Below are 27,037 nucleotides of genomic sequence, written 5' to 3'. Positions count from 1 at the left end.
TGTTGAAAGATAACACATCCAGTCAGTGCGGGTCCCATCCCCCAAGAAATAGCCCTAACGCATCATGAATTTAAAGTCCCATCCTGTCCCAACTCTCCAGACATGCATCAATTAATGCTGTCCTTCAATTCCTGTACTCTTCATTGTGTGGCACCAAGAGTAATTCAAAAATTTCTTATCTTTGAAGACTTGCTTTTCATCTCCTACTCAATTCCCTGAAGTCAACTTGCAGGAACTATTTTTTTCTTTCTTCCTCAGTTATTGGTTCTACATGAACTCTGGATGTCCACCCTCCCCTTCAGAATATCCTGCAGATATTCTATGACCTCCCTGACTTTGGCACCTGCATGGCAACATACCAGCTTGGAATAATGTCTACAATTGCAGAAGTGTTTAACTCTTCCCCACATTAATAAATCCATTAGTGTTGTCCCTTCACACTTCTTCTTGCCCTGTCCACACACTGTCATAGCCTTAGCTCTGGCCGACCTCCACAGTTTTTCAAGGCCAAAAATGATTTGCAAGCAAGATACACACAAGTGATTTCCTCACTAGCCGTTTGGTCCCCTTCTTCTGCCTGGTGGCCATCCATTCCCTCTCCAACAGCATTTTCTTAAGCTGCCAGGTAACCTAAAATGTGCTATCTACAGATCTCTCAGTCTCATGAATGCTCTGTAGTGACCATAGGTGCCGCTTAAGAAACCATGTTGCTTTGAAGAATTGCAAAGACTGACCAGTCTGTGAGAGAATAATTTCCTCATGTCCATCATAAATGGGAGATTTCTTAACATGTTATCTGAGTTCCCTAGAATTAGATATTAGAAATATCCTTTTGTCATCTATCCTGTGAAGCTCCTTCCCTCAGAATTTTGTGTTTCAATAAGATCGCCTTTCATTTCCTTCTAAAGGTCCAATGAGCATAGACCCAACTTGCCAAACTGATTTTCAGAAGCCACCCTTTGACCCCAGGAATAAGTCATGCAAACTTTTTTCTAATCTACCTCTAATGCAAGCATATCCTTCCTTAAATAAAGAGGCCAAAAACTGCACACCAGTACTCATGACTTCAGCAATGTCCTTTACAGTTGTAGCAAGATTGTCCAGCTGTTTTACTCCATCTTCTTACCATAAAGGCCTACGTTCCACTAGCTTTCCTAATTACTTGCAATTTATCTACATGGTAACTTGTTGTGATATATAGTAATATATAGAAGACACCCAGACAGGGAATGTCCGGCAGAATTGAACTGGACTAATAGTGCAAAGGGCCAGGTTCAATGCTTTGGGGATGTGGGTTCAAATCTCATTACAACAGCTGGTGGAATTTGAATTCAATTTGAAAATGTGGAATATAAAGCTAGTTTCAGTATTAGTGAAACCTTTGTCAATTGTTGTATTAATACATCTGATTCATAAATGTCCTTTATAGAAATAAATCTAGCACCCTCACTCACTCTGACTTGCATTTGATTCCATAGCCACAACAATTCTGAATTGCCTGTAGCAAGCCACTCACTTCAAGGACAATAAAAGATGGACAACAATGATTTTGTCAGTGATGCCAACATCTCATGAACGAATACCACAGCAGTCTGCAATCTGTTTATTCTTCCTGCCAAAGTGGACAATGCCAAATTTTCCACCATTATAATCTAACTTTAAAATTTTGTTCACTTAATTAACCTATTTATATTATTTTGCAGACCTCAAAACTTGCTTTCATATGGACCTTTAAATTGCCAGCTACAGCTCTCTCAATTTTTTCATCCAATTCACTAATATGAATCATACATAGTTGATGGCTCTGGCATTCTACTTATTACAGTTTGCTATAAAAAGAGATGTGTTAACCCTTATTCCCATCAGTTTTCTTAACACATTTTCTCCAGTGATAGCGATTAATTTCCTCCCTTCCTTATCCCTCCTTTTCTATTGTAAAATTGGGACACTTCTAGTGTCTTCTATGGTGTAGATACAAAATACTGAAAATCTCTGCTATTTCCTTATTGCCTGTTATTAATTCCAAGTCTCAGTCTCTAAGAGAGCAATGCTCACTTAAATCGCTCCTTTTCTTGTTATACATTTGTAGAAGCTCTTCAATGTTCCAATCATCCCTCACATGAACCTAATTCTGTCACAACTTAGTTTAAAGCCTTGTCTATAGCCCAGGTTATACAATTCACAAGATCTGATAGTGGCTTGCACGAAGGCCGTGCCACTGGTACAGTTCCTTCTTTCACCAGTACTTGTGTCAGTGCAAATGAATCAAAATCCACTTCTCCCACATCAATCTGAGCTATGAATTCAACTCTCTGATAATATTTATCCAATGCTTATTTGCTCACAGCTCAACTAATAATCCAGAGATTATTATTTTTGCAGTTCTAATTTTATTTAAGCTTTTGCTGCTCATACTTCCTTAACAAAATGTCTTACTTATTCTTCGCTAAGTCTTCAATAACCACATGCACCACAACAACTGGATCCTTTCAATTCCACTGCAAATATCTCTCCTGACAACATGTCTTTAACCCTGACATCGACCATATGACACCATCTTCAAGTCATTTACTCTTGGCTGTAGGAAACAGTACCTATCCCTCAACAATATAGTTCCCCTTTGCAACTATGTTCTTTTTAATCCCCACAATGGTACTGTGGTCAGTTTATTCAGTCCACTCTGAAATCCATCCTCCACAAGCTGGAAGAACATCAAACCTGAAGGACAATTTGCAAGGGCTGAGGATCCACCAGTGCTACATTCTGAAGTTTTGTACTTACCTCTTTGACAGTCATGCTTCCTTGTCCCTTACCACAGGCAAAAAAATCAGAGATATCTAGTTTCAGAAGTGTGACCATCTCCTAGAACAAAGTATACTAACAGGAAATCAAGTTGTAAATTATCTCATTCAATGAGAATAAACAAAAGGGAGAGGAGATGGAGTCTTTTTCAAGGCAAACAAATCAAGTGTGTTAGATATCCTTACTCAAGTAAAAGCATACACAGCAAATACTGGAAAATTGAAGTAAAACAGACCACACTGCAGAAACTCAGAATCTGTGGAGAAAGAAAGAGTAAAATTTTTAATATTTTAAATATCCTCCCTGTTAAAGTAGAAGAGAGAGTAAGGACTCATTTATCATTTTTTTGTGTTACAAACAACGAGACATAGGAGTTGCTGTTAACACATGGCCAGTGTGGCAAGTAAGCTAAAATCATATATATTAAAATAACCATGGCAGCAGATAATGTCTCCAAACAGCATGTGAATAAAGAACAGTAGGACGTCAAGGTGAACCTTGGAGTGCAAAAATCCAGCAAGGTACAAAACAGCCCAGCAATTCACTAGCATCCTTTCATAACATAGCAATAATATTCCAAGTTACCTCCATCATCTTTAGCACAGTATGTGGAAAGGTAGGCTTAACTTAAAGTCGGCTTTGAGTTAATTCTTTATGTTATTGATTATTAGTAGTAAAACCAATCAAAGCAGATTAAGACAGGTAGACCCTGCCTGATTAATCTCAGTTTATTAAATAAATGACAACCCAAGAATATTGCAGTAAGTCCGACAATCAAGACTGATAATCCAGCACAACATAGAAAGAGTGTATCACTGTCAGACATGCTATCTTTTAGATAAGGCACATAGAACAAAGTGCTATCTGTTCTCTCAAGAGAACATATAAGATCAAACATCATAATTTAAAGCACAAGAGAATTCTCCCCATGTCACAACCAAATTTTTATCCATTAATTTCTGATTACTAGGTGATTATCACATCACTATTTGTGGGACATTATTGTACTCACATTAATTGGTATTTCAGGCATTAAAATGATAAATACACTTAAACAGCACTACATTAGCTGACAGGTACTTTGGTGTGTCCCAAGGTCAGAAGAAACCCCTGACCAATATCACCTCGAAGGTTGAAGACAGCAAACACTTGGAAACCACCTGCAAGCTCTTCTCCAAGTCACACACCACCCCAACTCAGAACTACATTATTGCTTGTTCATTTTTGCTGGGTCAAAATACCGGAACGTGCTACTAGTACTGTGGTGTATCTACATCCCAAGGCCAGTAGGAATTCAAGAAGATAGCTCATCTCCATCTTCTTCAGGGCAACTAGAGATGGGCAAAAGCCTGGACAACACGTTATTGAATGACTGAATAAAGAAAACCTCTTTTCTACACTAGGGATGATTTACCTGTGGAATAACGTGTTGTGGACTTGTAGCAATGGAACATTTAAGAAGCAATTCGATGATACAAGGGGAAAAAAATACAGAATTTCTCCTCAAGGGAGATTCAGTATGGGCCAAACCTATTCCCTGCACATTCTGTGTATGTTTGCTGTCATCCTTGTGCATATGCCATGTAGTATGTAAAACGGAGGCGAGACAATTCCTCGAGCGAAGTTTTAATCGCAAAAAAGTGCTATTTCCCAATCTCATTCTTTTCCCGAAAATAAATGATTATTTTAAGCCCCCTAAACTTCTCTAAGTATTTGCACTTTATACCATACCAGACTGGAAACACTCTTACAACTTTCAACTTCCTGAGAGAAAAGTGCGTATCGAAACTGGCTGGATGACCATCCCAAGATTCTGCATTTTCAGGTGTAGCAGGCTGGCGCGCTGAGTACTCTGGGAATTGTAGTTCACAGCAGGGATTTGGTCGGGGTCAATGAGGAACGTAGGGACTCCACATCCCATAGTGCAGTGGGCGTAGCGCAGGTAGGGTGTTGCCACGAGGGAGGGGCGTCTAGAACGTTCACCTGGACCTCCGAGTGATTGCAGAAAGCTTGAGAGCGAGCAGGACAAAACTTTCAACTGCACACAAGCATTACTGATGTGGACATCTACTTCCAGAGGAACTGTGTCTGACGTTGATAGCATGGTAAGGGAAAGTTGCTGAGGGGGTGGGTTAGGAAACGCTGTACTCTCCATTGTATTCAGCCATTGGGAAGGTTATGATATTTCATTTGCTGGAGAAATGAGCTTTAAATCTTAACATAAAGAAGCCGTGTCGTAGCGTTGGGAATGACTTTTGACTTAACACTGCCGCCAATTTTGATGCGATTTACTGTTTGCAAAGAGGACAACCATGCACTCAAATGGGCTTTTTGTCTGTTTTGATTTGGAAAAAAAACCTGATTGAACTCCTTAAAAAGGGGACATATTTCACTCTGATAAATGCTGATCGATCGATCGAAGCTAATTGTTGTAAATGTGGACGTTTCAAGTTTTTGAAACCTCAGTTTCGTGTAGTTTCTTTAGTCGACGCTTTCGGCAATTTTCCTCATTGTCTTGCTCTCCCTGCCCGGAACCACTGATTTTTTTTTTCCCCCAACATGATTTGTTTTTATTGAATGTGATCAACTCCCCCCCCCCCCCCCCCACACCCCTTTCAAATAGCAACCTGATGTCTAAGGAGAAGCTGACTTATTCGTGGTTTTGGGGGTTCTTTGTTTTTGTGGAATATTCTGATTTCACAGCCAGACTGAGTCATATCCTTTTTGCAGCTGTTTTGTTTATTTACTGATAGATGGGGAAAGGTTTGCAATCCAGAAAGGCAAGCTAAACCTTGAGCTAATCGATAGATGAAGCCTGGGTTGTAAAAGCCTCAGTCGGAGAGGCACGGCCTCATAAAGAGTTTTAAAAGAAGAAAAGCAATTAGATGATGTAACAAACAGGATGAATAAAGGGGAACCCATACGTTTGAATTCAGATAACAAAATTTCATTTGGTAAAGTATTGCTACTTAAGGTGAGCATAATATTGAGAAAATGTCTTAGCATGACTGGAGAATTTGTTTCTTAATAGGAAACAGAGTCAGAGTAGATGTCAGCTCTTCTAACATTTGCAGCATTTTGTTTTTATTATCAGTGCTAAGTGTTATTTTTTGGATTGGTGGACTGTCCCCAGTACAGTGCTACAGGGATCAATACTGAGGCCTCAACTAGCTGCAAACGCTGGAGCACTGAAACAAAAACAAGTTGCTGGTGAAACTCAATAAGACTAGCAGTATCTGTGGGGAGAAAGCAGAATTCATGTTTCAAATTCAGTGACTCTTCGGCACTGACAGCAGCCAGGAAAAAGTAGTTTTTACGCTGAAGATGAGGTGGGGAGGGGAGGGTGGGGAAGAGGTGGAGCCAGACTATAGAAAGAGAGAAGTGAAGCGGGGGGCGCAGATGAGGGGATTATAAGGAAGAGAAGTTGAATAAGCGATTGTGAGAACTGAGCCTAGGAGAGAATAGGTTGGCCGTGTTAGACCACTCGCATCATTGTAATGAGTGTGGTGGGTTTAAAAAAGACATGGAAGAGCAGAATCACATGTGAGAGTTATTGAACACTGTGCTGAGCGCTGGAGGTCACAAGGTCTCCAGGTGGAAAATGAGATGTTGTTCTTCTAAGATAATAAAATGTGAGGCTGGATGAACACAGCAGGCCAAGCAGCATCTCGGGAGCACAAAAGCTGACGTTTCGGGCCTAGACCCTTCATCAGAGAGGGGGATGGGGAGAGGGAACTGGAAAAAATAGGGAGAGAGGGGGAGGCGGACCGAAGATGGAGAGTAAAGAAGATAGGTGGAGAGAGTGTAGGTGGGGAGGTAGGGAGGGGGATAGGTCAGTCCAGGGAAGACGGACAGGTCAAGGAGGTGGGATGAGGTTAGTAGGTAGCTGGGGGTGCGGCTTGGGGTGGCATCTCCACCCGAAGGTTGCAGGAACAGCAACTCATATTCCGCCTGGGAACCCTGCAGCCATATGGTATCAATGTGGACTTCACCAGTTTCAAAATCTCCCCTTCCCCTACTGCATCCCTAAACCAGCCCAGTTCGTCCCCTCCCCTCACTGCACCACACAACCAGCCCAGTTCTTACCCCCCCACCCACTGCATCCCAAAACCAGTCCAACCTGTCTCTGCCTCCCTAACCGGTTCTTCCTCTCACCCATCCCTTCCTCCCACCCCAAGCCGCACCCCCAGCTACCTACTAACCTCATCCCACCTCCCTGACCTGTCTGTCTTCCCTGGACTGACCTATCCCCCTCCCTACCTCCCCACCTACACTCTCTCCACCTATCTTCTTTACTCTCCATCTTCGGTCCGCCTCCCCCTCTCTCCCTATTTTTTCCAGTTCCCTCTCCCCATCCCCCTCTCTGATGAAGGGTCTAGGCCCGAAACGTCAGCTTTTGTGCTCCCGAGATGCTGCTTGGCCTGCTGTGTTCATCCAGCCTCACATTTTATTATCTTGGAATTCTCCAGCATCTGCAGTTCCCATTATCTCTGTTGTTCTTCTAGCTTGTGTTGAACCTCACTGGAACACTGTACCAGGCTTGGGATCATAGTGATGTGTTAACGTGGCACCAGCTGAAAACCTGGGGTTACTTTTTATGGATAGAACATAGCTGCTCTGCAAAGCTGTCACTCAGTCTGCATTTAGTCTCCCCATTGTAGAGCAAACCACATGTGAACAGTGACTATAGTAGACTAGATTGAATGAAGTGCAGGTAAATCGCTGCTTCACCTGGAAGGCATGTCTGGGGCCTTGGACAATAAGGGCAGAGGCCAACAGGCAGGTATTACATCTTCTGCAACTGAATGAGAAGGTGACACGAAAGTGAGGGGGGGGGTTGGGAATGGAGGAAGAGTGGATCAGGGTGTCCGAGAGGAATGGTCCATGCGGAAAGCTGACCGGAGGGAAGGGAGATGTGTGTGTCTGGTGGTGGCATCCCACCAGAGATGTTGGGAATGGCAGATGATGATCCTTTGGATGCAGAAGCTGGTGGGGTGCTAAGTGTTTACCGTGGGAACCTCTTGTTATGGGAGGGCAGAAATGTGGATGTTAAGTTGGACACAGCTAAGGTCCCAGGTAATCCTCAGTTGAGGACTAAAGTAGACATTTTCAAGAACATGGGAGAATGGGATGGAATCCTTGTAGGAAGCAGGATGAGAGGGTGTGTAGCCAACGTAACTGTGGAAGTCAGTGGGTTTGTTGTGCATCTTGGTGTACAGCCTGTCCCCAAGAATGGAAATGGATATCGAAGGAGGATTCGGAGATGGGCCAGGTGTAGGTGAGGGCAGGGTTGAAATTGGAAGCGAACTTGATAGATTTTTCCAATTCTCAATGAAAGAGGGAAATACCGCCAATGATGTCATTTGTATACAAGTGTTTATGCTATAATGCGTTTTCATTAACACAAATTGGCTGGCTGTAATGCAACTGATGAATAGTGGATGCTGTTTGGATGACGTGCACTTTCCACTGTACAGTATAGCGTGAGGTTGCACAAGAATGAGACTATTGTGTTATCAGAGAACTACCTGTACCAGAGTGTGGTGTGGGTGAGGATGGGATTAGGGTTTTAATAAGGAATGTTCTGTATACTCCACAAGGCATTACTGGGTCCACGTGGGTACGTATCGGCACACCTTTGACCTGAAGAAAGATAGAGGCGTTAAAGGCACTAAGAAGGAGAAATTGTTTTACGTATGGCGCTCCTGGAGGGGTCTACATGTGGGTTGATCTGGAGAGACTTTTTTTAATCCAGAGATTGAAAGCTGACAGTTGCAGGACCTGAGGAGGAGGCTGGTTTTCATTGTTTCAGCTAAGTGCTTGGTTTTTCTTGAATATTTATGTTTAATTTTTAGTTTTTGTGTGAATAAGATTAAAATCTGTGGGTAACAAAGGGTGGTTTAGTTTTATATGTAAAGTGCCATTGTGAGCTGATTTTTAGGTGTAATGTCACTGAGGACATTCAAAAGAGAGTGTGATGACTAATAGATTTGGAGAAGCGATTTCACAGCAGGTTCAGTCAGATAGATGGTTGACTGTTAAGAAAAAGAAGGTAGTTCAGAAATCCCCTCTGGCTGTTTCTCTCTCAAACAGACATTCTGTTTTGAGTACTGTTGAAGGGAATAATCTCTGAGGAAAATATGTGGCAGTCATATGTTGGGCACCAAGAATGAATATGATATTAAGCAGGAATTGTCAAGGTTTAAAAGAATAATTGTTGTAGGGGATTCTCCTGTCAGGGCTATGGACAGAAGATTCTGCAGCAGTGAGCATGAATCTCTAGGATAATGTGTTGTTTTCCTAGTATCAGGGTTAAGAACATTTAAAAAAACCCTTGAAGCATATTGTCAAAGGGGAGAGTGGGAAAGTGGAAGTTGTACACACTGGTAGGAATGACAGTTAGGGCAAATGTTATGACTTCGCAATTTTTAAAAAAAAAAGTTAGAGGGTTTTTAAAAAAACCCTCAAAAGTAGTAATCTGTGTAGTTTTTCCAATTGGTGCCAAGGTCTAATGACGGAAGGAGTAAAAAGGTAGGGCAGATAAATTAATGGCTGAAGAAGTGATGCAATATGCAGGGATTCAGATTGTTACATCATTGGGATCTCTTCTGGGTTAGAGAAAAATCTGTTCAAAAAGGATGGGTTTTTTCTGTACTCAAAGGAAACCAATATCATGGAAGAGAGATTTGCTAGTTCTATTTCAGGAGCTTGTAAGCTATTAGGGAAGGATGGGGTGGAGTTCCTAAGTAACAGTGAAAATAGAGACTGGGCATGTTCTAAATCAGAAAAGAGCAAGTCAGACAATGAGTTAACTGAAGAATTAAACTGCATTTATTTTAATGCAGTGTTCTGCATGGTAGACTAATTAGTAAAGTTAGATCACATGTGATTCAGGGTGAGCTTTCCAATTGGATACAAAATTGGCTTGACAGCGTGAAACGGAAGGTTGCTTTTTGGACTGGAGGCATGTAACCAGCAGTGTTCCACACAGACCAGTACTGGGTCCACTTTTGTTCGTCATTTATATAAATGATTTTAGATGAGAATATAAGGGGGTATGATTAGTAAATTTGCGGATGACATCAAAATTGGCATATAATGGACAGTGAAGAAGGCTATCTAAGGTTACAAAGAGATATTGATCGATTAATTCAATGGACTGAGTAGCAGATGGAGTTTAATTAGAATAAATGTGAGGTATTGCATTTTAATAAAGCAAACAAGGACTGACAGAATTGATGGTAGGGCTTTGGGTAATGTTGCAGAACAGAGAGACTTAGGGTTTGAGATACATAATTCTTTGAAATTTGCATGACGGGTACTCAAGATGATTAAGGCATTTAGCTTGCCTTCATTTTTCTTACCTTTTGAATGCAGGAGTTTAGATATCACGTTGAGGTTATATAGGATATTGGTGAGTCTGTTCTGGAGTAATGAGCCCACTACTTGTCACCCTGCTATGGGAAGGATATTGTTAGACTGGAGAGGGTTCGGAAAAGATTTACTGGGATGTTGCTGGGAATGGAGGGTTTGAGTTATAAAAATAGGCTGGATAGGCTAGGGCTTTTAAGACAGCATATGAGGTTGAAGTGTGACCTTTATAGAGGTTTATAAAATGATGACAAGCATGGGGTCTTTTCCCTGAGGTGGGGGAGTTCAAAACTAGGAGGCATATTTTTAAGATGAGAGGAGAAAGATTTAAAAAAAAAAGACCTGAGGCACAATTTTTTTTAGTACATTGGTTCATGTGTGGAATGAATGTCAGTGTTGTGGTGGATGTGGGTATGGGTACAATGTTTGTTAAGACATTTAGAAAGTTACTTGAACAGGTAAGGTTAGGGGGGATAGTGGCCAATTGCAGGCAGGTGGGTCAAGTTTAGTTTGAGAACATGGTTATGCACTAGTTGGACCGAAGGGCCTGCTTCTGGGCTGTGAGATTCTATGACTCTGAGAAAGTACACAGTGAGAATGTGCTCACACAGGTGGAGGAGGGTGGTGTTGGATGGGGACAGTTCAGGCCTTCTTTGCAGGTAGAAGTGGAGAGCCCTGAGACCATCCTGATGGATGATGAACATGTAAAGGGATTACATATGCATGGTGAAGAAAAGACAGCTGGAGCCTGGAAATTCTGAAACTAGCACAAAGCATCAGAAGAATCACAGATGTAAGTGGGGAGGGACTGGACAAGGAAAGCGGGGGGGGAAAAAAATCAAGTTGCAGTAGGACGAGATGAGTTCCCTGGGGCAGGAATAGGCAGAATCGATATGTCAGCCTGGGTCGTTCGGTTTGTGGATTTTGGGTGGAAAAAGGTAGAAGGGGTCTGCACAGGGTTGGAAACAATGGGCTGGAATTGTTGGGGGAAATCCCCAGATAGGGTCCCTCTGGGCCCCACCTTACCACCCTCTTGGCACCCACATTGAAGGACCATAATCTACCATTTCCATCACTTCCAAAGTGATGCCATGACCAGATAACATTCTCCTGCCTTCCTTTGTCATCATTCCACAGGGACCATTCCCTCTAGATCACCCTGGTCCACTCCTCCTCCATTCCCAATACCTCCTTTCTCCCCCCCCAGCACCCTCCCCTGAAATCGGAGGTGTCATATCGGCCAGCATACTTCCTTCCGTCGTTATCCAAGGCCCCAGACGTACCTTCAAGGCCAAGCAATGGTTTATCTATACTTCACTCATCACCATCCACAATGTGGTCATCTTTCCCATTGGAGGGGCGAAACACAAGTAAGGTGACAGCTTTGCAGAACACCTACATTCTGTTCATTAAGAACGCCCATGAGCTTCCAGTTGCCTGCCACATCAACACACAACCATGTTCCCATGCCAACACTTCTGCCTCTGGTCTGCTGCAATTTTCCATCAAGCTTCAGCAAAAGCAGGAAGAACAGCATCTCATTTTTCACTTGGGGACCCTGCAGCCTCTAGGAACAAGAACAAAGAAAATTACAGCACGTGAACAGGCCCTTCGGCCCTCCAAGCCTGCACCGACATGCTGCCTGTCACAACTAAAACCCCCTACCCCACCATATCGTTTTCTTCCCATCCTGTTCATGTATTTGTCTCAACATCAATTTCAATAACTTTGGAGCTGATTTCATTCTTCCATGTCTTTTATCCACCCGCACCTCTGATCATGTCATGACATGGTTGCTTTTAGCACAGCCAGCTCATACTCGCCCTCTTCAGGCCTAATGTCACATCATGTGGGTTACCTTCTGCATTTTCCTCTATTGTCAGTTCTCATTATCACTTATTCAGCAACTCTTCTGTCCTAGATTACTATCCTAATAATCGCCTTGTCTGCCGACCCCATTCATTTCTCTTTGTCTGCCTGTCTGTCTCGTTTTATTTATGCATCCATCCTCAACCTCATCTTTAGCATAATTATCCCTTTTCCTTAGTTGCTGTCAATTATGATGAAGAGTCATGACTCAAAACGTTAATTCTGCTTTCTCCTCACAAGCTTGCTGAGTTTGACGAGCTATTTCTGTTTTTGTTTGAGGTCTCAACCATATTTCTTCCTTGAAGGAACCAAGCATATTCACCAGTTATGCTGAGAGTACAAAATTAGGACAGCTGGACACAGCCTGCAAAGGTTAATGGATTGGTTAAGTGCATTTTTAAGTGCTTTATTTTAAAATAAAAAAAGCAGTTGCAGTACTAGGTATTTGAAAAGTTGACCACTTCGGAAGAAGTGTTTGCAGAATATGTTTTAAATGGAGAGGGATCGAGCACAGTCTTGTACAGGGACATGTGGGTGTTGTCATATTTAAATCACAAAAAGATAATATGCAGCTACAGCAAATGATTAAGAAGCCAAATAGAATGCTGGCTTTTGTTGTACTGCGATGAAATATAAGTTGGTAAGTCTTGCCACAACTGTGCAGTTCATTGGTGAGACCGCTCCTAGATTACTGTGTATTGTTTTGAACTCCATACTAAAGGATGGATATATTTGTTGGGAAGCAGCTCTGTGAAGATTCAGCAGACTGGTACCTGGGCTGAAATGTCAAATGAGTAAAGGTCAGGTACCTTATCTATGATCTCATTACAATTTAGAAGAATGGGATAAAACATATATTGTGAGGGGGCTTTAGAGGATTATTTTTTTCCCCATTGTCGAATTTAGAACTGTGTGGTTCACTTTAAAAAGAGGGGGTCTCAATTAAAATGGCGACAAAAGGCATTAATCTGTGTTATTTTACAGAGAACAATGGAGGCTGAATCATTGAGCCTTAAATGTATTCACTCAGATTATTGATCATCAAGGAGGCCAAAAGGTGTTCGGAACATGCAGAAAATTATAGCGAAGGCTACAATCAGATACTCATGATACAATTGAGTGGTGTAGCAGGCTTGTGTGACCAAATAGGCACTGGGAAGAGTGACTGTTTCCTACTCGTGTATCTTAAGTTATCCACAACAGGAAGTGGAGATGTGTGCACAGTGGTTGATGACTCAAGAGTCAATGTGCTCCATCCTCTGTCCACTTTTTTTTTGTTTTTGTTGTAGATGGGGTGCAGAGGTGCAAGGAATGCTGAAGGTTGTGTTAATGTTTAGGATGCAGTTAAAGAAAACACGGGGATAAAGTGGAAGTCATGTTTCTACATCATTCTTTTCTGCCCATAGAAAATTCTTAGGGTTTTGGTCCCTGAAGAATATGTGAGATGTCATGACAATTTTATGAACTAGGAGAGATGGGCATATAACATTATGTTGCTTCTTCAAAGGATAAAGTTCCCTGTCTAAGGCCATAACTAAATTCACAGCTGTGGGATTCAAGATAAGCCTCAAAAGTATCAATTGACAGCAGCTTCCAAACCTCTGACCTCTACCATCTGAAGAAACAAGGGCATCAGATATATGGGAACATCTATCACCTGCAAGTTGGCCCCTTCAAGCATTTTATCATCCCAACTTGGACCTATGTTGCCATTTTTCATTCTTGCTGAGTCAAAATCTTGCATCTCTTTACCTAATAGCACTGTGGGTATACTTGCATCAGAATGACTGACTGCAGCAATTCAAAATACAGTTATCATTGCTTTCTCATAGGCAATTAGGTAGGAACAGAATTTCGGGCTAAGCCACCAAGGTCCGCTCTCTGTGAAAGAGTAAAACCAAAACAAGAAACATGGTATTTCAAGAAATAGCTCAAATTATTGCAAGATTAGGTTAAAAGGCATAAAAGGGCTATTTGATAACATACATTTGCAAAGTGCTGTACACAGAAAGGAATAATAGATATTGCATAGATTCCACAAATAGTATTAAATTTTAGTGGTTTCCATACTAAGTGTGTAAAGCATGGAGAAAAGCAGCTGTTGAACTGTAATATTTAAAATAGTAGAATGTAGTTGGTGGAGATAAATGTCCTCGTGCTCTTGTTGAACAACGTCTTTAGCGCTGAATCAATTCTGATTTCATTGATGTGCCCACTCACCCAACCTGTCGATCATGCTGAAGGAACTTTGCATCCTCATCACAGTTCATCCTCCTGCCTGACTTGGTATCTGCAAACTTGGAGATGTTACGTTTTGTTCCCTCATCTAAATCATTAATGTATATTGTGAGTATAATCATAACTCATTGTATAATTATTTACAGCGTTCTTTCACAGAGCATGGAGAACGGAGTACAGTAACATAGTTTAAAATGCAAATGAATATGGAGCATTTGGGGTGGCTGGGGAGTGGAGAGGAACCTGTGGTCAAGTTCAATGTGCTACTGGTATATATGTCTGTAGAATTGGCCAAACAAGCAAGAGGGAAAATTGTATTTTTATCCTTAACTGAGTAATGTCCCAAACCACTTACGTTTGTGCTTTTATGCTGGTTCAGTATTCAATTTCCCCAAATACAAGTTTGTCTACCTTCAACTGATGATGCCACAAAATTAGAATTGTGCTAATTTTCTTAGATGCACAAGTGCTAGTAGGGTACAACTCAATAGACACTCACTATGTTAACGAAACTATTAAATGGTTGAATATACTGCTTTTCTGAGTTACTTTTTTTGCAATTTTGAATCTAGTTGTCTATGGGTGGGAGATAAGACAGTTACTAAAATGTTTCTTTTGGCGACAACCCCATTTTTTTATTAATCAAAAGAGAGAGTACATTTTAGCTGTAGAATTAGGTTTATTGTCACGTACTGGAGTACATTGAAAATTACACGAAGTTGCCATTCCCAGCACCATCTAAGCTCAAGGTAAAACTTAGACACAAAATAGAAACATCAAGAAATATCGGTAAAAGCTTAACATTACAGTCCTTCTATAGACATGGACCTGCAGTTGCTCCATGCTGGCCTATCCCAACTAGGGCTGAGTCTTCCCCGTGCTGGGGCTGTACTCCCCACGAGGGCATACTTGCCCCCACACTGGACAGAGTCACTCACGGCAACTGCCAGCCAGACTCACCAGCCACTTTGCTGCTTTTTGCTCCATTGTGCATGTGCGCGTGTGGCTATTCCAATTTCAAAAAACAAAGCAAAACAATAGGTTTGAGAAAGCCAGCATTGATGCATTTAAAAGAATTAAATGACATTTTTAAGTAGATCGTGGAATGACTTCATTGATGTTTGGTTCTAAAGTTGCTCATTTAGCTGCTGCCCTTGCCACCATAAAAGGCAGGAATCGAGGAACATCATGAAATGGCTTCTGCTGTCATATTTTGTAATTTTAATGGTTAAGCATGCAAAATATGATTTGAAACTGTTAACCATTTGTAGTGGGGAGAGTTGCAGTTGGGAGGGACATTATTTTTTAGATCTCTACATTTTTAAGGATGAATTTCTTAATCCCTTTTAATGTATGTTTTCTGATGCATTGTTTAGGAAGGTTTGCAGTAGTAAAAGTGTGAAACTATGTAACGAGTAGAAATTGCAAATTGTAGAAATGTGCAACATTTTGGACAATTTAATTTGGTTTCTGACTTGAAGTGAACATTCTAATTGCATCCATTAAAACGTAACTTTGTTCAAGCACTTTATCCACCTTTGTCAATGCAAATACATAGTTTGAAAATAATGTTGAGTAGCTGTGTAAAGTGTATTGTCCTGTGAAAATCAGTTGCACTTTCTGGTGCAAGCTCCAATTCAGCTTTGTTCCTTTTGTACTTAAATTTATATGAAAGTTTGGATGTCATATGGCTGTATAGAACATTAGTGAGGCCACTTTAAAAATACTGTGTTCGATTGTGGTCTCCCTGCTGTAGGAACAATGTTAGAATCATAGAGAAACACAGCATGAAAACAGGCCCATTCAGCCCAAACTGGGCAGTGTTGATCGTGGTACCACTCAGTTTGAATTGCCTACATTTGGCTCATATCCCTCTAATCCCTTTTCTTTGATGTACCTATCCAAATGTTTATTAAATGTTGCTATTGTACCTGCCTCAACCACTTTTTCTAGCAGCCCATTCCGTAAACACACCACTCTCTGCAGGAAGAAGTTGCTCCTCAGGTCCTTCTTTATACCTATCCCATTTCACCTTAAACCTATGTACTCAAGTTTTCAATTCCCCACCCCTGGGATAAAGACTGCATTCGTTGTGATTTATACACCTCCATGAGGTCACCCCTCATTCACCTGTGTTCCAAGGAATAAGTTCCCATGCAGGCCAACCTCTCCCTGTAACTCCGGCTTACCAGTCCTGGCAGCATCCTTGTAGATATTCTTTGCACGTTTTCCAGTCTAACTATGCCTTCCCTAAAATAGGGTGATCAGAGCTGAACACAGTACTCCAACTGTGGCCTATCCGACGACTTATCCGACGACTACATAATGCCCCGATTCCTATACTCAGTGTCTGGCCCAGTGAAGGCCAGTGTATTAACTGCCTTCTTCAGCACCCTGTCCACCTATGACGCCACTTTCAACGAATTATGTATTTGTACTCCTAGGTCCCTCTGCTCCACAACACTCCTCAGGACTGCACCATTTACTATGCAAGTCCTACCTTGGTTTGACTTTCCAAAGTGCAGTACCTCACACTTATCCATATTGAATTGCATTTGCTAATTCTCAGCAAGATCCCTCTGTGTAATTTTTAATAGCCTTCTTCTCTAACAATGATACCTCCTAATTTTGTGTCATCCGCAAACTCTTGCCTTGTATGTTCACATCCAGATTATTTAAATAACAAATGACGAAGGTCCCAGCACTGACCCTTGTGGCACACAACTAGTCACTGTTGATAAACTTGAAGGGGCTCAGAAAAGATTTACAAGAATGCCATCAGGATTGGAGGGTTTGAGCTGTAGGGAGAGGCAGAGTAGGCTGGGGCCTTTTTCCCTGGACTGTTGAAGAAGTCCATAAAATCATGAGGGGCATGGATAGGCTGAATAACCGCGGTCTTTTTCCCAGGCTAGCAGGATCCAAAACTAGCAGGGATAGGCTTGAGGTGAGATGGGAAAGATGTAAGAGGGACCAGAGGGGCAGCTTTCTCGTATAGGGGGTGATGCACGTATGGAACAAACTCCCAGAGGTGGTGGTGGAGGAATCTGGTACAATTACAACAGTTTAAAAGGGCATCTGGATGGGTACGTGAGTACGAAGGGGTGAGAAGGCCAAATGCTGGCAAATGTGACCAGACCCATTTAGAATATTTGATCAATGTGGACAAATTGGATCAAAGGATCTGTTTCCATGCTATAGGACTTTATGATTTAAAATGTGAATGGAGAAGTTTAGCCTGCATGCATACATGAGAGCAGAAGTAGACACTTGGGTCCTCTAGCCTGCCAAACATTTAGTATGTTCATAGTGGTCTGATTACTCCATATCTCTGCTAACCTTTCATCCCCTTGCTTATCAAGAATCTATCTATCCTTGCCTTAAATATTCAAAGAGAGCCTTTTTCAGGTGAAGGGTTTCAAAGACATCTGACCATTCCCTCATTGAGTAGTTGCCTGACTCAGCAGACCCACCTTGACTAAAAAGCCTGCCAAATACACATTTTGCTCAGAAGTAGGGGCTTGATCATGCCCAACTCTGGGACAAGGCCGTAGAGGTCAGCAAGTGCCAAGGTTTAGAAGGGCTTGATTGGTTGGTTTCTTTTCAGGCATCGCCTCAGATATTAGAAACTGTTGGGTCCTTTAGACCATGAGACTTGGGCCAGAAGTAGGCCATTGGACCCACAGGCGTGCTTCACTTTTCAATGAGATCACCGATGAATGTCTAATCCTGAACTCCTTTTCTGCTGTAAGGAAATCATGGGTTATGGGAATAATGAATAGACATGTGCCTATTAGTGCTCACTAGCTCGCAGCCCTACAGCCCACTATCCCATGTTAACTTGAGCCCTGATAACTGTCGCCTCCAGTCAATCACCAAATATCCAGTACGTGGATAGAGGAGAAAAAAAATAAACTTCTAACAGTCTAAATCAGCTCTCATTCACTCAGTTGTGAATTCAAACAAACCACCTGTTCATGAAACCCATTCAAGATTTTGGAACTTCAAATTCTAAATCTCCTATGAAAACATGAAACTTCTATTCAGACCTGACACAAAAGGTTGACAATTTAAAGAGCGATTAAAGAATTATCTATCAAGCTGAAAGCTTAGAAGCATTGCTGAAAGTTTAGCTTTTGAAATTTAGTCAAGCATTCATAATGGTGCAGTAATACATGTAAAAAGAATTCTATTGAAAATAGTTGAAGTGATTTCTTTTACCAGCTTGTGGCAGATGACCAGCCAATCAAAGCAGTACAGCAATCTTTGAATCTCAGTGACAACTGGACCCTTTTCACATTTCAAGAACGACATAATCTTCAGATCGTGACTTCACTCTTGAAAGATAAATGTTTGTTTATGTCTGTTCAATCAATTTGTGACTTCCATACTTCAGGTTAAATACCCTGGAACAAGGGAAATAGTCTGTTTGAATTAAAGGCCATTTGAAATTATTGCTGACTTCAGAATGCTTGCTCATGATTCAAGCCCCATACGTTACATCCACTAGCAAAAGCTGGATTTGTCAGTAAAAGGCTGGACTTTTGCATTCAAGTCTTCCCACCATTTTTAAAGAACTGAAGGATCTTCTTGACTCTGCGTATTAATAAACCTTGATCTTCAGGCTTTATTTTAAAAAAAAGCTTTTAAAAGACGATGGTAACTGCTACAAATCAGGAACAAAGTTCATCATGTTAAATCTTGAGCCACCCCCAAAACCTTCACTAATATTAAACGTTTAAGAGTCAGCCCTATGCATTCAATTAATTATAATATGGCTTTTAATTTTATGGTAAAATAACAAATACAATTGTAATTATGTTTTGAGAGTAACAGCTAATGTTTGTCTGTTCCGGTTTATGGAATTCTTTGCAGTGGGGAATGATCTGTGGCAGAGATTGTTGAATACATGGAAAGAAAATTGCTATTTCTTCATCTCGAAACAGTTAAATTTTGAGAGTATGTGGGATGCTTAAATTTGTTCCAACCAACATGGTGGCATAATTTGTTCCTCTAGTTCTATGGTGAATGGGTCAAATTCCATTTTCATTACATGTTTGCAGGATATTTTCCAAATTTCCATTCCCTTTTTTTTGCACTCCGTTCTCTTCCCCATTCTAATTTTGTGAATCATCTTCTGCATTTGTCCATCGCTAGTAAATTCACAAATGCTTTTGATTATAATCCAGTGGTATTCATGCGGCAGGGAAAATTCAGACAATTTCATTGGTGTTGTTATCAAATATGGTCTGTACAAATGCCTGAGACCTATTAGAATGAAGGACCATGTGATATATAATTAAAGGTTAATTGGGTGAAAATTAATTGTATACATTAAGGTGAGCTAGGGTGAGTGTTTTCTGAGGTGTGGTTTAGCTGATATAGTACTCACCAAAAGTATGCCCTTGGACCCTGTAATTAAACAGTTATCTACTAGTGTATAACATTTGGCAGAACAAAGTGTGGAGCTGGATGAACACAGCAGGCCAAGAAGCATCTGAGGAGCACAAAAGCTGACGTTTCTTGCTTGGACCCTTCATCTCGGATTCTCCAGCATCTGCAGTTCCCATTATCTCTATAACATTTGGCAGTTCACGAGAAAACTTATCTAATTTGACATGCTCAAAACACCCTCAAAGCATTTAGAAAGGTGGGCAGTGCAGGGTTTACAATGCAGCATGTTCCTCTCCAATTCAATTTTAATTTAGTTCCCTACCCCTCTTCCTATATTTCTCTTTTAGTTATTGCTACACTGTCCTGGTGGGTGATGCTTTTTAATTGGCATTTAACGTGACATGGTGATTTGGTGGTTTTTGTTTTTTTTAAAAAAAGCCCGGCTGAAAGTTGTGTGTGGGATATTTTCTACTTCATTCAGATCCAAGTAGCCTGCAGTGCTAAATGCATCCACTGATTTGTGCAGTTTATAGCAGTTGTCGCTCAGCATGTTTTAAGGTTCATGACTGACACCACCGACTGGCTAAATTCCTTTTTGTTTTACCTGATCTCTCCTTTCTCAAGATCCTCAGTCATGTTAATGTCACAAGGTTCCATACGCACCTCTGTTAAAGCTGCTTATTTGACTTCCTTTTTACCTGATCTTTTTGCTTTAGTATCCATTTTCTCACCACGTCATGCCCTATATTGTATCTTGTTCAAATTTGCTGCATACACCTTATTCTAATTATATTCTGTTTATCCTTCCCCAGGTTCACTAAGTTCTATGTCCCTATTGTTTCCATTCACTCTATAGACTTAGTTCCCATTGTCTGTTCCTCGGACCCTCGTGTGTTTTATATACATCCTTTTGGTTTTCTTACGTTTAGCCTTTCCTGCATCCTACTGATGGCAAAACCTTCAACCACTTCAGTCCTTCTGTCTGGGATTTCCTTATAAACATCTATCCCTGTGCTTCAAATTTTATTTTTAAAAATCCCTTCTCAAGTTTACTCCTCAGGCCAGTATTTTCCACGACTCCCTAATACACACAATCTGCTTTGGTACCCACTTCTTAATTTCCTAAATGTCTATAATTTTTCTCCTCAAGTTCCCCTCTCAAAATTGCTGAGGGACATTTTCTGTGTTCAAGGTGCTGTAGAAGTGTTAAGGTTTTGGAGCGTGAATATTGATGTGCTGTGTGAAGAGGCGTTCAGCATTTCCCAACAGGAAAGGCTACTTGCATATTTACTTTGCTTTTCACAACCATGTGTCACCCCAAATTGCTTGACAGTGAAGTACTTTTAGAAGTGCATTTGCTCTTGTAATGTCAGAAAGCCTACAGCCTGTTCGTGCACGGCAAACTCTGACTCCTGACAGTGTGATAATGACCAAAAATCCAACTCTGTGTAGTGTTGATTGAGGGATCAATATTGGCCATGACACGAAGGCTAACTACCCTGCTACACGTCAAAATAACGTCGTAATATCTTCTATACTCCTTGAAAAGGTCGTCAAAACTTCAATTTAAACTTCCTTGGTACTGCTCTGAAGTGTCATCCTTCATTTTTTGTGTTGCAGTGGGGCTTAAATTGACATCCTGTAGCCGCCAGTGGGGATGCGAGTAACTAAGCTACAGTTGAAATGTCGCAGGGTAAATCCACATTTAACTTGATAGCTCTTGTCAAGATCCACTCATCTGTGACTCTTTGATAACTTTTTTTACTTTGAAGACAAACCAATTTAACTTCTACTCTTAGGACAGGATTTTATCCTTTTTAGCTTAAGAGGTTGTGGCCTAGTAGTATTATCGCTGGTCTCTTAATCCAGAGACTGAGAACATTCTGGGGACCCGGCTTCACATCTCGCCACCGCAGATAGTGGAATTTGAATTCGGTAAAACATCTGCAATTAAGAATCTAACGATGACCATGAATCCATTGTCGATTGTCAGTTTCCTTCCCTAAAGGATATTGGTGAAACAGATGGGTTTTTCTGACATTCTTACTTGGTCTAGACTACATGTGTCTCCAGATCCACAGCAAATATGGCTGACTCTCAACCGCCCTCTAGGTTATTAGGGATGGGCAACAAATGCTGCTTTGCCCTCATCCCTTTTAATGAATAAAGAAACAAAAAAGTTGACAGTGGATGTGAAGTACCTTTCGGTGATCTCCTCAGACTGACCAATTAGTGACCAGACCTCGTGCTCCAAATAACAACAGGCTGGCTTTCAAAGCTGGACAGCCAGTAGGAGCACTGGCAGCACTAAAGAAGAGAGAGAGAGGTAACATTTTATTTTGAGGCACTCTGTCTGAAACTTATCAAACAACTAAATTTAAGAAGTTCAGTCATCAGGCCATAGCTGGAGAACCTCTGGGTGAAAGCCAGCAGACGATCTAGGCCACAATGCCTACCTGGAGCTCAGGTCCTGTGGCCTGTCACTTGGGACACAGTCCTCAATGTCCCAGGATGGTCAAACAGAGTAGTGGGGTCTGCGGGGCCACTGAATAGATCTGTTATCAGAAACAGACTTAAATTTAAACTACTTTTTAAAAAATATCTTCAGTTAATTCCACTTATGGATAGTGTGCTCTGATTCACCACCACCGCCTACCATGGTGCTGGATCCCATCACAGTCTCATATTTGTACCCCTGATATCAGTCTGTCTTATTGCTTCAAGCATTTTACTTAGCTATGCATATCATTTTATGTCGATATGAAATAATTAAATAAATTGAGGATACTTCGTTTAAAGCAAGTTTTTGACATGTCCAATCACAGCAGTTACCATATACATTCTGTCACATGGGCATGACCAGAACTTTCCTACTAACATTGGGTTTCAAAATCAACTGAAATTTTACCAAAGTAACTTATCAACAGCAAGCAACAAAGAAAAATGATAAAGTGGTCAGAACAACACAAGCTACATCTTGCATGATATGATCCCCCTGTTCTGACAGGCTGTCACAATTAGCTTTGAGAACTTGATACGAGCGAATTTTCCAGTTTTTAAAAAAATAGGATACTGAGAATAGGTAAATGCACCTCGGGCATTTGACATTTTCTGAAGTATATGACCTCAACTAGGATATGTTGAGACAATAACTGGTTTAATAACGTTGGGAACAATTATAGCATATATAAAAGAAAATGCAAAAAAGCTTTTATCTGAAAAGAACAGTTTCTCTGGGGCTGCATTGGTGCTTGTTTTGATCTTTTGATATATCAATATTGGTACAATTGCTGTCCCCAAAAGCATGACCTCTGGGAATTTCTCCTTGCCTTATGATCCAATGCTTTCTTCAGAAGTTGCTTATCAAACTTTTCCATTTTCAACTTTAATGAACAACATGAGGGAAATGACCACGTGATGGAGTTTCATATTACTTTATTCATGTAAACGTTACGGAAACACCAAGCTGCTTCCTGCAGGATCCTTCCCCTCTGAGCATCTTTCCATCCAAAGTACTAGTTCTTCTGCCATCAAACCAAAAGTTGTTTGACGCCAGTGATGACCATGTTGTTTAACCCTGGGCCAGAGCAACAACCAAAAGGTAGGAGCCACTCACTTATGAGGTCTGATGATACAAATATACTAAAACAAAATGCAACACATTGCAGGTATTGGAAATCTGAAATTTAAACCAGTAGTACTAAAAATATTTAATAGTTCAGTAATCATCAGCGATGACAGAAACAGACTTTTTCAGAGATGTTGCCTGCCCTATTGGCCTCTCTTGTTATAAATATAACCAGGTCTACTTAACTGTTAATGTTGCTCAATTTTACTTAGTTTAAAGTGTGCTAGAGGGTTGGAGGAAAGTTAAACTACTGTGTTGAGAAACCTGATGCTTTTCAAGTTGATGTAAAACTTGAGCAAGGAACAGTACATTGAGGTTTTCAATAAAAGCCTAAAAACAGTCAGAAGAATTTTGCTCCGGCATTGAGCCTCCAAAAAGGCCCTTTTTAAAAAACAAACTTCACAATGCTTAACATTTCTATTTTCAGACATTTAGTATATCTCAAGTTTTCAAAATAAAATTCAACTGGGAGATTGTATAGACGCAATAAATATCATTTTAACAGAAGTTTTGTTCAGATTTCTTACCATAGTTTTTAATATTGTGCTGTAAGATGTGTACTTTGTGATTTTCTAATATAACTTTATTTTAAGAGTTGAATTTTGAAATTGGGGCACATTGGTTAAGTCTTGTGTAGGAAGGGAGATGAATGATTAACTTGCTGGTATTTGTGAAGCTATTTTTTTAAAACCAGTATGAGAGAAGCACTTCCAGGAGTGCTTATGAGATTTTTGTTTTTTTGTTGTTTGCATTGGAAGAATTTAACAAATGTATGCTGCTTTCAGTTAGCAGGATCAGGGATTTTTTTTTGCCCTAGTGGAAATTCTGTTGACTTGAAACCATTTTTGGTTGCATTTTGCAGATTTCCTGGCTGAAATTGGATATAAGAAACAGTATCCTGGAACAAGGAGTTAGTTCAGAGAAATTAGTCTTAAGTTGTCTCAGTATATAGGTTTTGTTTGAGAATTCCTGACCAGAAGTGTTGTTAGTATCCTGAAGGAATTATTTAAGCTCAGTTTTATGAATACTGAAGGAAGAGGCTATCAGACACTTGAGACCAAGAATTTAAAACATTTAATATTTTGAGGATAGTAAGAGATTGTATTTTACTGTTATTTGAAATGTTTCACTTTGTGTTAGATTTAAAAAGCTTGGCCCATTCTATTTTATCATTACCTTGGCATGATAACATTCTGCTTTATTATTAAAACCAATTCTACAGCATTGTGTGCTTCATTTTTCCGTGAGATACCACGTGTTTAGATTTTTTAAAAATAGTATGGTCTGTAAAACCAGATTCAAGTCTGGAATTCAACTTTTCTAGTAATAACATCAGCTGTAGTGACATCTCTCTTTAGGTACTATCACATTGTTTACTCTCTATCCCATTCCCCCTCCCTTTTTTCTATGTATAAACTGATGTTTTCCCTGCCACGACCAATTCTGAGGAAGGGTCACCAGACTCAAAATGTTCATTTGTTTTTTTTCCTTCACTGCTGCCAGACCTGCTGAGCTTTTCCAGTAACTTTGTTTTTATCTCTCTCAATTAGTCATGACTCCCTGTCTAAAATCTTTGTCTAAAATATATACAATGGAACTTTTGCCCCACTGAGTTACATATTCTACCCTGTTATCCAACTAAACTAAATGAACCACTATACAGAGATAATGGGAACTGCAGATGCTGGAGAATTCCAAGATATTCCTCTGATGAAGGGTCTAGGCCCGAAACGTCAGCTTTTGTGCTCCTGAGATGCTGCTTGGCCTGCTGTGTTCATCCAGCCTCACATTGTATTATCTTGAACCACTATACAGTCGTCTTATCCTCTGCAAATCTGCACACTTGTCATATTTCCTGCTAAGCAAATAAAACCAACCCTTGCCATTTTTCCTTCAGTATCAAGCACACTCTTCAACCAATCTCCACCTATATCTATTAGAGTCATTTTTTTAACTAAGATTTAAACTTGTATCTGCCACATTCTACTCTTGTCCATCAATCCTCCCCTCATCCAGCCCAGCCTTGAGTCCTGTTTTATTTTCTTCCGCTGAGTCCTGTTCACTGATTAGTACTGACCAGTACTGGATTGCTCAGATTGCCAACTATAATTACCTCCACTCCTGGAGGTTACATCACATTCCCAAGAACCTGATTGAAACCTACTTGTTTGACTAAGATTTTACTTGTCACTGCTATCTTTGGCTTAGTTGCTTTTTGTTTCGTTAGGTAACATGACATCCCTCAAATAAATGCAGGATTGTGACCTGACTTACAAATAATTGTGGTTTTTGCAGAAGCCACGTGCACACGTGAGGCATGCTCAAGTTATTCATCTGTTATATTGTATTTAAAACACTGGTTTGTGAAATTGTTTGAGTTTAAATCTGTGATTTCCCATGCTACCCCTACCAAAATGTGTCAATGCCACAGTCACCACCTACTTAACAGACCAGATGATGGGCCACTTTTGCCCAAGTTATGGTCTGTTTTTAAGTTCTTTCATATAATTATATTGCCTCACCCATGCAGTATTTTTTTTCTTTGTCACTGCTTTCTCTTGTATGTTTTGACATGATTTTAAATGTCTATAAATAATTGTGCAATTAAACCCCATTGCCTCAACTTCTCTCAGTAGGATTACAGATTTACTGCAGGCGACAGCAGCCATCTCATTGGGCACAGATACTTTAAAGTTAACCATTGCTTTTATATCTTAATGGCAAATGACTTGTGTTCTGAATGAAACACATGTCACAGCAGTTGGACAAAATTGAATCACTTGATGCTTGAGTATTTGGCCTAGGTGCGTGAAGACTTGGCAGTCTGAGTTGTTCATTGAAATCCTGGTTCTTGCACTAGCCAATGCTTGGATCTCTAAGCTGGTATTTCAGTACAAGTAGACTGTTACCCTAGAGAAAACGTGTTCATAGTTTAATTCTGATCCAGGTATATTTCTGGTCAAACTGGGAAAGTGTTTGGTACCCGTTATTGAGATAAGGAGAGAAAATGCACGAATCCCTAAAAGGTTTAATGGCAGCTCTGGGAAGCTGTGTACTCTCCTTTTGGGACAAATCTGTCTTTTAACTTGCTTTCTTTCTCTGCTTTCAAAATAATGCATGGTCCACTTCATTTCCAGGAATTGTGTACATATCACAGAAGGCAAATGGTTCACCTTGCAGGGCATCCTGCAAGTTATTGGAAGAACCAGTTTCTATGCCCAACTTTTGATCATCTGTCTCATGTGAATTACATTTCTGCTGTATGATTTTGAATGCCCTAAACCACATATACAATATTTTCTTCTTGATTTAATAATGCTAATTTCAACCTTTCAGCTAAAATCTGATAGTGATAACTTTGTTAACTGCCCTTTTGATGAAACATCAAGCATACTCGACATTTTACTTGAAGTTTATGCTATAAGGGCCAAGTGGTCTCCTCCTGTTCCCAACACCTTTGTAGGCTAGACAATTCAAAAGCAGAAAAAATTTTCAAAATATTTCAAAGTGCTATAGCTTGGAAATTAAGTTGAAAGATAAACAGCCAGCTTCGGACATCTCTTCGTTGGTATGGTTATCCATTATGTTGGAGCAAACATGTGCAAAGATATGATTAATACATCTTTGTGGTTGAGTCCATTAGAACAAAAGAAGTAGAAACCATATTACTTATGGTACATTTGGTTTTGTAGAAAGTCATTGAATATTTGCCACTGAATTGTTTTTGACTAATCCAGT

General features: G+C 40.4%; 1 protein-coding gene across 1 annotated transcript in view; it reads left to right on the top strand.

Moving 5' to 3' along the window:
- The first annotated feature begins 4,762 nt into the window (after positions 1–4,762).
- Positions 4,763–27,037, top strand: part of macc1 (MET transcriptional regulator MACC1) — a 68,055-nt gene continuing 45,780 nt past the window's right edge. The window contains exon 1 of the mRNA XM_048524435.2: positions 4,763–4,907. The gene's annotated coding sequence lies outside the window, so the exon portion shown is untranslated. The remainder of the gene's footprint in view (positions 4,908–27,037) is intronic.

The sequence above is a fragment of the Stegostoma tigrinum genome, chromosome 2 (genome assembly GCF_030684315.1).
Source record: "Stegostoma tigrinum isolate sSteTig4 chromosome 2, sSteTig4.hap1, whole genome shotgun sequence".
NCBI lineage: Eukaryota > Metazoa > Chordata > Chondrichthyes > Orectolobiformes > Stegostomatidae > Stegostoma > Stegostoma tigrinum.
This window is presented reverse-complemented; position numbering and strand designations above follow the sequence as displayed.